Raw genomic sequence first — 6,298 nt, 5'->3', positions numbered from 1 at the left:
AAATATTGATATTACAAGAACTCAAATCAAGTCAAGTCGCCTGTAATCCAATTAGGTCCCGATTCTGAAGTCCTTGATTTAGGGCCCGGATTAAGCCAGTAAATATTTTTCCGATTTTCCTATCAAAAAATCATTTGTACCACTTTACATAAGTATGTAAATAAAATAAAAAATAATTATTATTCACCCTGCATGAAGGTCAAAGAACACTAGATCCGGGCTTATACCAATAACCCTTATTAAAAAAAATTATCAAGCGATTTAAATTTCTTAAATGCTAGTTTTAAAATAAACGTAATAGAACATATTCCTTATCAGTGGGTACGCATGATGAATGTTTGAAACACATTGTTCTCTCAGATAATTAGTTCACACTAATTACAAAACCGTAGTAATAAACAGTTTGTTTGCTACAACCCTTGCAACAAGGTAGAGCACCTTGCTCTACAAATCTCTTGAACGAAAATGGTGTTCCAAAAACTAAGAAAATGTGCAGAAAATGAAAACGATTATAATCTTCGAATCGTTGAGATAAATTATTTTATCATTAACTATTTTAATTTTTCAAGCATTAGATGTTTTGGCAAATAACAGAAAGTCTGTATTAATAAATATTTTTTTTAAAGATTATTTTAAATAAAAGTAAAATAACAGCTTGTAAATGTATCCGGACTGGACTAAGGTCTCCTATCCCTTTGAGGAGAACGTTTGGATCTAATTCCACCACGCTGTTGGCTTGACAGCTTGGCCGGTTGATGGAAACAAATGTGGCAGAATTTCATTGAAATTAAACTAGCAAAATAATTTCACACATTCCTATTTGAAACGTTGCAAGTTTATTGATTAACTGGCGACTAAAAAGGAGCTCTACTTGGTGATAGAGCTTTGAGTAAGCCCGTCTGGGTAGGTACCACCCACGTATCAGATATTCTATCGCCAAACAGCAGTATTGTAGTGTTTCGGTTTGAAGGGTGAGTGAGCTAGTGTAACATAAACTAAAGTCACGAAGGTATTGTGTACAAGCCACGGAGACACAAGGGAGCGTCGTATCATATCCCTAAAAGGCGTACGAGTCGGTTTTATCCCCCTCTCCCCCCCCCCCCACGCACGGATGTATGACATTAGAAATTAAATGAAATTAGTCCAAGTAGACGAAATAGTGTGGATTATATCGTACATATTTACAATCTACCAGAGTTCGACGTACTCATTAAATAAAACAATAAAAACATATTTTAGCATTTTATGTTTGTACGTACTTTCTAATTATAGACGTAACAGCGATTCTTTTAGAATATAATTTTATGTTCTGAAACATATGATTACTTGCGAATTTCGTTTTTTTAAAACAATGACACAATAAATGATTGGTTTATGTTAAGTAAAAGAAAAGAAAATTATCAAAAAATCATCATATTCTCACCAAGGTACATTGTTTCTTCAGTCCGTCTAAATAGATGGATATGGGATATCCGTCTATTTAGGCAGCTGATCAATTTATAAGAACCTGTTGAAGTTGAGACGGATCCGAGAACAGCATCGGGTCAGGGTGTTTTGACGTTTTGCCACTTAGTGTGAACGAAATCTATCTATCTGAAATTCAAGCTCCTAAGGGAGACTCATAAGCGCGCTCTTCACTCGGATGAAAATTTAATTCCATCCATTCCTCCCTACTCTCCTTCTTAATATTCTAAGTCCTTTACTGTTGAAGATGCTCGACTTTGGAATACATTACCTTTAGCTATAAGGAGCGCTCAGTCATTAGCTATTTTTAAAAGAATGATAAATACATTTATTAGTCGCTTTAATATCCAAGGTTCTTGTCGTTGTTTCTTCGTCTTTTTTTCTCTTTGTTAATTACTTTTGTATTACATTATATCGGTATGTACCTATTTATTTATATTTATTATATGTATTATTATATTATATATGCAGTATATGATTTATCAAAGTTATTGTATTCCCCTTCCTAAAGATTTACAACCAGTCCTCTGCTCAAAGGTTGCCTAGAAGAGATCGCTGTTTTAGCCATAAGGCCACCTGTTGCATTCATGCAACTTTTGTAAATGTTAATCCTTATGTATTATGTAGTTTTAAGTATTCGTGCAATAAAGCATAAAGAAATAAACTGCCGACGAGACGGCAACAATGTGTCTCCTACCCCACTGGGTCGATCTCCGCAGAACACCTCACATACATCATTTAGGCTTATAAGTTCGTACAAAATCGACGTCGATACTGGAGATCTGATAAAGCTTGTCGGAAATTAAATTTGTGGGACAACTTTGGAGCGATATAAAGAAAAAACGTTAGAGACAGCTGATTTTGAATCCTTCTCCTTAAATACGACCATGTGACTAGAATATCGTCGTAGAATTGTGTACGAGGACTGAACTCAATCTGGTCGAAGCCGGTCGGTGCAATCGTGACGCACGTTCGACCACCGTATTCCGCTTAAACGGTCCTTAATGGTGAAAACGACCGAGTTTAATTGAAGCTAAAGAAAAAATAACAAATAAATTGACAGAACTTTACCAAAATTTGAGACAATTTATTACAGCCGTTTCCGAGTTACACGAAATAAATTTAAATGAAATATGCAAGAATTTCTCGTTTAATGTTAAAAGATAAATAATTTTACATTCAACTAAGATAATAATCTATTATAAAGGGGAAAGTTTGGATAGATATTTGTAAAGCGGCTGAACTGATCTGAGTAAAATTTGGCACAGGAATGGAATATGTGTCCTATGAAATAGCACATAGTGAACTTTTTATCTATAACTAACAACTGCACCCCCAGTATCGAGCGTGGACCAAGCGCCCGGAGGAAACTACAATATAAAGTATATTAATCATTTCATGCAGGTCTAACCGATAGAACCGAGATGGCCCAGTGGTTAGAACGCGTGTATCTTAACCGATGATTTCGGGTTCAAACCCAGGCGGGCACCACTGAATTTTCATGTGCTTAATTTCTGTTTATAATTCATCTCGTGCTTGGCGGTGAAGGAAAACATCGTGAGGAAACCGGCATGTGTCTAATTTCAACGAAATTCTGCCACATGTGTATTCCACCAAACCGCATTGGAGCAGCCTGCTGGAATATGCTCCAAACCTTCTCCTCAAGGGAGATGAGGCCTTTAGCCCAGCAGTGGGAAATTTACAGGCTGCTAATGCTAATGCTAATGCTAACCGATAGACCCGATCAAAACCTATTCGCAATTTATCGTTGAAAAATAATGATTTTTAGTCTAATATATGGATATATATTATCGAGATATTTCGATTTAAAATCAATATAATTCAATGTCATGCAGTTTGGCCATGTTTGACGTTTACGGGTGCGTTCAGTGTGTTCCAAATAATAATTTCGTGCACTTGTACGGAAACTCAATGGAAACGTATTCACAATAAATTATTAATAAATAATAAACTGTATTTATTTATATGTGTATTATTATTTATTTTAACCGAGCAAAGCCGGGTTTTCATCTAGTAATTAAAAATACTGTACATTGCGTTTATTAACAAAACCATTTATTGTATCGCGACAAGGGACAACGTTCAACTGTTAAATGTCGATGCTTTCTATAACTGTATTTGGGTTTGAAGTGCGAAAAAACCGTTATAATTGCACGAGAATATAATATGTTGAATCAAAAGAACACTTAACGACAACAATTGGCCTGTTTAATGTTTATCCTCCTATCCTCCTGCAGATTTAAATAAATAAAAAAAAAACTAAAATACATGCTATTTTTCGTATACATGCCTCGTCAAAAAACAAGCAAACTCGAACCCATGAAGATTGCTCAATGAATCACTTCCTGGCTCAGATCTCGGCAGATCAGCTCAAAATTACATATTTGCAAAGTTTCAATTCGATATGTCAAAATAAAGCTATTTTTTTAATACTCTTATCAGACAGCGCTTTGGTTACATTTACTCCGTAATCATATTTGTGTATTTCTCTGATTTTAAATTTCATAAACGCTAACAGATACCACCCAGTATAAAGGCATTTTAATTAAACAGTAATTTTAGTTACAAGAGAAACTGTTATAAAGGAAAAAAATTAAATAAAATTAGGTTGTGTTACTTTCACTTAATACGTCTTCTTATATATATTTTAATTAGTTATCTAAATTTTATGACATAATATGTAGACCTCATATCTTAGCGTACAATCAACATACAACAAAACAAACATTTCGTAACTGTGAATTACATATTACTAGCAAGGGCTCGCCCCAGAAGCACCCATCCTTACGACTAATGCAATATCTTGTTTTAAAAACGAAGCGAAAATATACCTTATATTTAGGTATTAAAGTCTCAAATTCATTTAAATACGACGATATAAATAAACAATGGGAACGTCAAATGGTAACAGTCCATATGAGCACGCAATTGGATTCGCACTAATAAATATAGAGTGACCACGATTTTTAATAAAAACGGATATTTCTTTTTGATTTTTTACTTTATGAAAAAAAATACTGTTGCATCATCTGTCATGCTGGATCTCCTCATTAGAACCGGTGGTAGATTTCAATTTAATTTTTCATGTAATAAACGACACCAAAATGCTTATAAGAGCTTATATGAATAAATGTGTCTTAGATTTTGATATGATTTGCAAGAAATAGAAAAACACGTATAAACAAAATAAGTGCATACAGAATATAATACAAAAGAGGACGCAAGAAGCAAATAATAGCTTAAACATAATCACACAAATTCAAATTATAAACTACATTGAGAGTCTGCTTCTACAGCTACTCTTTAAAAATAAACTAGAAACTCACCGCAGAACACGAGCATGGAGTGTCATAATGTGATATACGACATAAAATTTATAAGAAACACATATCATAATGGCGTATTATGTAAGTCAGTTGTCAGCATTTCACGAGTTATATACTCAGCTTTATATACCTATACAACTATTGAGCTGCTCCGGCTTCGCACGGGTGCAATCCTAATATTAAATATACTACAGAATGTCTTCATATACAGCGTTCATAGCTTTTTTGTCATTAGACAATAAAATGCAGGCACATAGCTGCATTTTAAATCTGTAATATCTTCGAAAATATTCGTTTAAATTACATGCTGTATATCTATCTCGTAAGGCTCAGCCAGCGTTTGCAATGTAAGCGCAAAAAATGTGTTTATTTACGACATCTCATTAGAAACCTTTAAAATTATCAGTGTTTATATGATTATCAGTTCTGCTATATTATGCTTGTATCTATATATATAAAAATGAATTGCTGTTCGTTAGTCTCGCTAAAACTCGAGACCTGCTGGACTAATTTTGGCTAATTTTGGTCTTGAATTATTTGTGGAACTCCAGGGAAGGTTTAAAAGGTGAGTAAGTATGATAATAATGCTAGGAATTTAATAAAAACAACTTTGTTTTTCCTTAGAAATAGGGATGGTCGATTATCATTGATTTTCGATGATCATCGATGTTAGACAATAAAACATAGATGTTTTAAAATTGATTTTGCTTTATTTAAAACATCGTTACATCTATTTCTCAAATTTAATAATTTCTTCCCTTTAGGACCACGCAAAGTTTACAAAAAAACACCGATGTCATCAATTAACATCGATGTTTAGTGCTCAATAAACATTGAGTATCAATTACAATATTTTCTTCATCGGAACAACAATTTAGTAAACATGTTCAAAATAACATTGGATCGAATGCCATCCGAAAGCCATAATGAAACGTGTATCTGAAACACACAGGACTTATGATGTGTTACAATCTCCTTTGATCGTCTGGCAGGGGGAAGATGGATACCATTTTAATATAGAAATGGTTACACAAGTAACAGGCGCTGATGCCAAACAGGTGCCCACAAAAAGTTATTGCTATGAATTTCTATTCATATCCGTGAAGGTGAAGTTAATATTATTACTATCATATTCTGAGGTGCTTTTCCATCAGCTTGCAGTTGACATGCATGTCAAAATTGAGACTGAACGATTGACATACATCCGTTTGAACCAAAGACAGCTTCGATCAGAAAAATACATTAATTATAAATGATAATATGAAACAGTTGACCCAAAATTGCATGCAGTAGTTACCAAACACATGATACCCATGTATCTATCTGTATCTAAACTCTGCAAGGTGTATACCTTGCAGAGTTTTCAACTGTATGGTCGACAGCAAGTGTTCCAAGCGATTCCTAAGAGACCTTATTGCTGAAACCATCACGGGAAATGATGGATACTCATTGTATCGTCAGCGATCAGTTGCGGACATTGGTCGATT

Source organism: Vanessa atalanta, chromosome 20, assembly GCF_905147765.1.
Source record: "Vanessa atalanta chromosome 20, ilVanAtal1.2, whole genome shotgun sequence".
In the NCBI taxonomy this organism is placed as follows: Eukaryota; Metazoa; Arthropoda; class Insecta; order Lepidoptera; family Nymphalidae; genus Vanessa; species Vanessa atalanta.
The sequence above is the reverse complement of the archived record's forward strand: the minus strand, read 5'-3'. Positions refer to the sequence as shown.